We start from the raw sequence: 8,418 nt of genomic DNA on the forward strand, positions 1-8,418 counted from the left end.
CTCTTTGGGGTATCAGGTTCTTCTGGCAATGTTGAGTCGGAATCAATGTCGTTGTTTGGTTCATCTGCTTCCAATATTACCGGTTCTGCGGTAGCTGCAATTGGAACGTCGAATTCATTACCAGGTGTATCAGATCGTGGTGTGGAGTTGACGTTTTCCAGTGACTCTAGAATCTGGTCAGCATGGCGTCTTACAATGCTCTCCCCAACGTCCACGGTATACATGAGAGGTCCTTGTCGTGTACAAATCGTTCCTGGCTGCCATTTGTCAGTGCGGTAGTCCCAGGCCAAAACTGGTTGACCTATCTTAAAACTCCTGGTCGGCCTTTCATTCATATTCTGAAACTGCCTGTTCTCCACATCTCTTCGGACGTTTGGCTTAACCAAATCCAAGCGGCATCGTAGTCTTCGATTGAAGAACATCATGGCTGGAGTTTGGTTGGTAACCGCATGTGTCGCATTCCGGTAGGCAAACAAGAAGTTGTCCACCTTGTGTTGTAGGGGTATATCTTCATTACACATTGCCTTGATAGCCTTCTTGAATGTTTGGACAAACCTCTCGGCCAATCCATTAGTGGCTGGATGATATGGGGCAGATGTGTAATGCTTAACACCATTGTTCTTTAAGAACCTCCGGAACTCTTCAGACACAAACTGTGGTCCATTGTCAGAGCAAATCTGTTCAGGCAGCCCATTCCTGGTGAATATGGTTCGTAAAACTGTGATAGTTTTTTCCGTGGTGGTTGAGGACATTTTTATTACCTCTGGCCACTTTGAATGTGCATCCACCGCAATTAAAAACATCGAGTCCATGAAGGGACCAGCAAAATCAATGTGCACCCTTTGCCATGGAGATGAGGGCCACTCCCATGGATGCAGAGGAGCTTGTGGTGGGGCGTTTTGGACCTTCTGGCATCCTGCACAGCTCTTGGTCATCTCTTCGATTTCTCTATCAATTCCCGGCCACCACACAAACGCTCTGGCTAAGCTCTTCATTTTTACCCCACCCAGATGACCCTCATGAAGCTCATTGAGCACTCTATCTGTCAACTTAGGTGGAATTACTACTCTAGATCCACACATCAAGGTTCCTCTGCACACTGACAGCTGTTCTCTTCTTGGCAAAAATGCTGGCAGCAGTGGTTCGCCATGTGCTGGCCATCCCTTCACCATTAAATCATAGACCCGTGATAGTGTCGGGTCATTCCGTGTTTCCTTTTCTATGTTTGCATTCGTCACAGGGAGACATTCGACTATGGTCGAGTGGAATAACTCCATTGGATCCACTGCAAGGTCGTCTTCTTCCACCGTCGGCAACGGTAGACGTGACAATCCATCAGCATTTCCATGCTGTTTAGTTCCCCTGTACTCGATGTCATATTGGTGTGCCCCTAGGAAAAGGGACCATCTCTGCAGCCGTTGTGCTGTCATTATCGGTACGCCCTTCTGAGGGTTGAAAATGGAGACAAGAGGTTGATGATTGGTTAGTAGAGTAAATTTTTGACCGTGCAGATAGTGATTGAACTTCTTCACCCCCCACACTAGGCTGAGGGCCTCTCTGTCAATCTGAGCGTAGTTACGCTCGGCAGAAGTTAACGAGCGTGACGCAAAAGCTATCGGCCTCTCCAAACCATCAAGGAATTTATGTGACAGTACCGCCCCAATGCCGTAGGGAGACGCATCACACGCCAGCCTGATTGGCAGTGCTGGGTTGTAGTGAGCCAATACTTCCTTCGAAGTGATTAAGTCCTTACTCTTCTGAAAAGCACGTTTACAATCATCGCTCCATTTCCATGCTACCCCCGTTCGTAGCAGGGCGTTCAGTGGATGCAGAATTGTCGACAAATTCGGCAAAAACTTATGATAGTAATTCACCAACCCGAGGAATGACCTCAGTTGCGACACATTTTCAGGCGCTGGGGCCTTAACAACCGCTTCAATTTTGTCAGGGGACTTAAGTAACCCCTCTTCATCAATCACGTGGCCACAATACGATGTCTGTTTCTTAAAAAATTCGCACTTGGGGCGGTTGGCTCGCAGCCCATGTTCCCGTAGTCTAGTGAGCACCTGTTCTAGGTTGTTAAGGTGTTCACTGTCATCTTCACCTGTTACAAGGATGTCGTCCAAGTAACACTGAGTCCCCGGAATCCCTTGCAGGACTTGTTCCATCGCTCTTTGCCATATCGCCGGAGCCGATGCTACTCCGAATACCAATCGATGATACTGGTAAAGACCTTTGTGAGTGTTTATCGTGAGATACTTCCTAGAGGACTCTTCAACCTCCATCTGCAAATATGCTTGTGCTAGGTCAATTTTTGTAAAACGCTTCCCTCCAGACAGTGAGGCGAAGATGTCTTCTATCCTTGGAAGAGGATATTGTACTGTGCGAAGGACAGGGTTCACCGTCACCTTGAAATCCCCACAGATGCGAATCTTCCTTGGCTCTCCGGACTTATTGCTTAACGTTTTCTTCATGACAGGAACGATGGGTGTCGCCCACTCGCTCCAGTCGACCTTAGACAACACGCCCGCCTTCTCCAGATTCTCCAGCTCTGCCTCGACGGCTGGACGAATTGCATATGGTACCGGTCTCGCTTTGAAAAACTTGGGAACTGCATTCTCTTCTATTTTTAACGAGGCGGTTACGCCTTTAAGTGTGCCCAGTTCTTGTTGAAATACCTCTTTGGCGTTAGCTAAGATTGTTGACAATCGTCCAGGAGTGACGTCTTCATCTTTTTTACCGTCCACCGTCATTGCATGAATGGAATGCCAATCTAAGTTTATCTTCCTGATCCATTCCCGTCCCAATAACGGTGGTCCACCATTTGGCAGTATGTAGAGATACAATTTCCGTATTTTCTTGCCATTGTATTCGACAGGCACCCTTAATTTTCCTCTGGGGTATACTTTTTGCCCCGTATACGTCGTCAAGACGATGGATGTCTCTCTCAAGGGTATGTGTGAAAATAGCCGCTCATAGTCTCGTCGATTCATGACGGTTAGCGCTGATCCTGTATCCAATTCCATTTTAACTTAGGACCCTGCTATCGTGAGGGTGACCCAAATGGTTCGGTGATCCTCTTTTGCGATTACATTGTGAAGTTTGAGACAGCTTAATCTCCTGTTCTCGGATTCACTATCGCTCATCTGGTCTTCGGAACTACTGTCCGTCATCTTTTGTACTTTCTTGTACGGTTCCTTAGTAGCCTTTTTGTTGTTGCTGGTCTTCTTCCCAGACCTACAAACTCGTGCAATGTGTCCAATTTTCCCGCATTGTCTGCATATTTTGTCTTTGGACCAGCAGTCCTTCTGGTCATGGTTAGTTCTGCCGCAGCGATAACATTTTGCAAATCCCCGTGTCATTTCGTGGGTGCCGTATTCCTGTGGTTTTTGTTGAATTTCTGCAGCTCCCCTGGCTGCTGCTTCATACGATACTGCCACGCTGAAAGCCTTATCTAGCGTCAGCTCTTTTTCTGCGAGTAACTTCTTCTGTGTTCCTTCACTCAGGAGTCCACAGACAAATTTGTCCCGTAGGGTATCTGCCAGTCCTGCTCCGAACTGGCAGTGCTTTGATAGCTTGCGTAGTTCCATAAGATACTCAGCATTGCTCTCATCTTTGTGCTGAGTTCTCCTGTGGAATTTAAATCTTTCTGCTATCAACAGCGGTGCAGGGTTTAAGTGCTCCTGTAGAACAGCAACAATTTCGTTAAAACTCTTCGCCTTCGGTTTGGCTGGAGTAATCAGATCCCGCAATAGGCCATACGTTCTAGCGCCCATTACGTTTAGCAATATTGATGCCTTTTTCCCCTCCGCTATTTCATTTGCCTCGAAATATACCTCGACTCTTTCCACATACGTGGTCCAGTCCTCTAATGTATTATCAAAAGCAGTGATACAGCCAGTCTTCAGCATCTTGCAAATCTAAAATGGCGTCTCCCGCGCTTTGCCTTCTTCTCCGATTTAACAAAATGGCGCCTCCCGCGCTTTTCCTTCTTCCCCGCTGTTGTTAGCGCTGCTTTCCACGGTTTCTTGCGCGTATTCTTTTTCTTTTATTATTTTCCCGTCGTGGAGCGGACCCTCTGGAACACTTCCCTCCCTCTTCTGAGGTCCGAACGCTGCCCAGCTTCGAAACACCGGCCGCGCCCTGTATGCTCCACCCTCTCTCTCTCTCCTTGCTTCCCGACTCGCTGCCCGGCCCCGTTGCAGCCCAGGAAGGATCAGAGCACTACCTGCCACCAGCCCGATTAGCTGGGAAACCACGGACTGAGGAACTCAGCCTGGCTCTGGAACGTCGCTCCTGCAAAGCCTTGAACCCGATGATTGACGGTCGACGCCCGTTCCTCGAGTTTCAATGGACTCTTTTTTTTTCTTCCGACCTTCGACGTCGTCGGAGCTGCTGCCAAGTTGCAGGTAAATACGTTTCTTACTCGTCGCCAGTGTTAAGTCCGTGAATGATTGAGACACGGACTAGCAGGAGTGAAAACAAATAGATCTTTACTGGTGAAAGGCATAAACGAAACTAACCAACAGAGGCTCTCTAGCGCCTTTTATACAGGGGTGGTCACTGCCGGTACTGCAGTCTGAGACCAGTTATTCTCTTAAAGGTACATACACAACAGTTGGCACCTCGGAGCAGGGTTCATCTTGGGAATTGGTGTTGCCGCCGGACACTCCCACTCATCGACAGAGATAGGCACAGCTTTCAGTGACCAGGGGCAACTTGGATTTGTGTCCAAAATCCTCTCTCCCCCACCCACCAGCCTTCGGCACTCTTCCCCGTCACCGTTCCGCAGTATGACCTCCCGCTACATTGTAACTTCAGTAATGATGGGGGTCTGGAACTCACTGCCTGAAAGGGTGGTAGAGTCAGAGACCCTCACCGCATTTAAAAAGTGCTTGGATATGCACTTTGACGTAAGAAAACTACTAGGCACTTGGTCTAAGCGTTAAACAAAGCTTTAATCAACTGTTTTACAACATGGAGGTCTAGTTGTGTCCTTCACTAGTTCCTGTTAAGAATGTCCTGCGCAAGCTGGGCCCGTGCCCGAGTATTTATACTCTCCCTGGACAGCGCCACCCGTAGGCCGCTCAGTATTATTTCATAAGTCTTTCTTTCATGAATGACTGATTTATGTCACACTTGAAGCACCGTAACCTACAAAGCTACGGACCAAGAGCTGGAAAGTGGGATTAGGCTGGATCGCTCTTTGTCGGCCGGCACCGACAAGATGGATCGAATGGCCTCCTTCTGTGCTGTAAATTTCTATGCTTCTATGACCGGTGTTTCTCAATTCCTGCTTACCAGCAATGGGGAGAGAAAGGGGGATGCGCGATGCCAGGTTGAAGCCCATAATCAAGGCTGATGCTCCCGTGCAGTACTGAGGGAGTGCTGCAATGTCAGAGGCACTGTTCCCTGTTCACTTTTTTTTTGGGTGCGTAGCCCCTTTAAGGCGCTGCGCAGGCGCGTTTTTTTTTTGGCACTGAAACGCCGGTGGGCCGGCTGCACGAGGTCCCGCGAGCTGCGGAGGGAGCATTGGCCAGAGGTGGCGTCTATCAGATGAGACGTTAAAACCGAGGCCCCTCCCCGTCTGGCCTCTCGGGCGGAGGCAGAAGATCCCGCGCCACTATTCCAAAGAGGAGCCGGGGAGTTCTCTCTCCCCTCAAAGCCAGCAGCTGAAACAGATGATCTGGCCGTTGTCACGTTGCCGTTTGCGGGATCTTGCTGTGCGCCAATTGGCTGCTGCATTTCCCACATCGCAGCAGTGACTACACTCCAAAAGCAAACCATTGGCTGGAAGGCGCTTCGGGACGTCCGGTGGTCGTGTATTTGAACGGTACGGGAGTCGCGGGTTATGGGGAAGTGGAGTTAAGGCCAAGATCAGATCGGCCATGATCTCATTGAATGGCGGAGCAGGCTCGAGGGGCCGAATGGCCGACTCCTGCTCCTACGTCTTATGTTCTTATGAAAGGCGCTATAGAAATGCAAGCCTTTCTCTTCTGATATCGGTGCATGCAGGGCAGCATAAGGTGGCAGCTGTTTTTTTTGTGAAAGAAACGACTTTTGTGGAGTGGAGTGTTCTTTTCCCGGCATCCATAGTGGAGGAGAAAGCAGCCTGTTCCTGGGGTTGACTGGCCGCATGCGCTCAACCCCGGAGATACAGCAGTTTCTCTGCTGCTATGGATGCTGGGAAATGATCTCTCCATTCCGCTCGACCCGCTGCCACCCCGCGGTGACCTGCCTGCCCTGACCTCACAGAAGTGCAGGACTTCGAAAGAATTTGGGGGGCGGGGGGTTACTGCAAGGGGAAGTGTTGCCGATCCCGACTCCCTGAATGTCCCAGACCCAGCAGAGGAGGTCAGCAGGCAAGGTTGACTATTCTCCCGGGTTGCTCGAAGCAGCGCCCTGGAGGTCACTCCGGGAGACTCCCGAAGGGCTGGCGAAGCCAACGTACACACCAGGAGGGTGCGAGGTTTAATCCGAATGGTCCCTGCTGCGCTAGTCAACAGCAGGTAGGATGGCATCTGAGGCGCTATCTCTGTAACCTCCTCCAGCCCTACAAACCTTCCGAGCGCTCGCCAGAGGGTGGTTGGAATCTGGAACTCACTGCCTGAAAGGGTGGTAGAGGCAGGAACCCTCACAACATTCAAGAAGCATTTAGATGAGCACTTGAAACGCCATAGCATACAAGGCTGCGGACCAAGTGCTGGAAAATGGGATTAGAATAGACAGGGCTTGATGGCCAGTGCGGACACGATGGGCCGAAGGGCCTCTTTCTGTGCTGTATAACTCTATGACACTCGCCGTTCCTCCAATTCTGGCCTCTCGCCAATCCCTTCACCCCACCACTGGCGGCCGAGCCTTCAACCGTCTAGGCCCTAAGCTCTGGAATTCCCTCCCTGAACCTCTCCACCGCTCCACCTCTCCAAGATGCTCCTTAAAACCTACCTGATGTAAGAAAACTACTAGGCACTTGGTCTAAGCGTTAAATAAAGCTTTAATCAATTGTTTTACAACATGGAGGTCTAGTTGTGTCCTTCACTAGTTCCTGTTAAAGAATGTCCTGAGCAAGCTGGGCCCATGCCCGAGTATTTATACTCTCCCTGGACAGCGCCACCAGCAGGCCGCCCAGTATTATTTCATAAGTCATTTCCACATGAATGACAAGATTCTTGTCACTACCTCTTTGACCAAGCTTTTGGTCACCTGTCCTAATATCTCCCTCTTTGGCTCGGTGCCAATTTATGTCTGATTTACGCACCTGTAAGGTTCCATGGGGTGTTTTCTGACATTAAAGGCGCTATACAAATGCAAGTTGCGGTTGTTGCTGTACATTTGACCTCAGCGGCCTTGGTCATCCCTACCTGATGACTCCCACGGGACAACGGCTGCATGTGGGGGACATTGGGTAAGGCCACGATTAGGCTCAACCGAGATACCTACCTGATGTAAGAAATCTACTGGGCACTTGGTCTAAGCGTTAAACAAGGCTTTAATCAACTGTTTTACAACATGGAGGTCTAGTTGTGTCCTTCACTAGTTCCTGTTAAGAATGTCCCTGCTCAAGCTGGGCCCGTGCCCGAGTATTTATACTCTCCCCGGACAGCGCCACCCGCAGGCCGCCCAGTATCATTTCATAAGTCTTTCTTTTATGAATGACTGATTCATGTCACCTACCATGGTGCATTATCCTGTTGGTACTCACTTGTCCCCAGGCTCCCACATGAAGAACACTAACAGGCTCGAGGATGCTGAATGGCGCACTCCTGTTCCTACGCACCGGAGGGCATCAAAAGGACCAGAGCCACAAACTGGTGTAGCCGCCTTCCCCCCCCTTTCCAGGTGAACTGTTCCCATGGATGATGTCATGAGCTGAACAGCGAATGGGAACAGCTTTGACCAGAGCTATCATGAGTTGGGCGTAGGGGGTTTGCCAACCCCCTCCAGGATTGCCCTGGAGTCTCGAGGAATTCAAGAGAGAAAAAAATCATCGAGGCATTAAAAAATTGTGCTGTCATTTAAATTTTCTTTGAAAGCTTTTGTTTACCGGTTATCACAATATTGGAGATGGAAAAAAAGTCGACTTGGCTGAGTCAGGAACCATCCAATCGGTTAATGAAGAGTCTGTTCGCTTTCCAATTGGCCGTGGGGCAAGTGAGGATGGACGTGTTGGCCGTCCAATGGCGGGAGTGTGGGGGCAGGGCAGTTGGCGACAGGAGGTCATGTGGTGACCCCTCCAGGAATGTCTCCAACCAGAGTTGGTGACCCTAGTTGGGCAGCCCTTTGAGAAGGGCAAGGGGTAGCAAAATAAATTTGGTCATAAATTCAAAGGCAGCCAATCAAGGTTTTAGTACCTTTGAATATTGTCTATATAAACTCTAACTTGTTAGAATTTAACAGGCCATATAGATAAAGAGGGTT

The 8,418-nt window shown here is 49.6% G+C and overlaps 1 long non-coding RNA gene across 1 annotated transcript; it reads left to right on the top strand.

Moving 5' to 3' along the window:
- The first annotated feature begins 2,307 nt into the window (after positions 1–2,307).
- LOC147096773 (uncharacterized) lies at positions 2,308–8,020 on the top strand. The gene is made up of 2 exons (XR_015074550.1): positions 2,308–5,833; positions 7,713–8,020. It is a non-coding gene; the product is annotated as an uncharacterized LOC147096773 (long non-coding RNA).
- The last annotated feature ends 398 nt before the right edge of the window (positions 8,021–8,418 follow it).

This window comes from Somniosus microcephalus, chromosome 34, assembly GCF_052327205.1.
Source record: "Somniosus microcephalus isolate GS21.2 chromosome 34, FLI_Smic_1.0, whole genome shotgun sequence".
In the NCBI taxonomy this organism is placed as follows: Eukaryota; Metazoa; Chordata; class Chondrichthyes; order Squaliformes; family Somniosidae; genus Somniosus; species Somniosus microcephalus.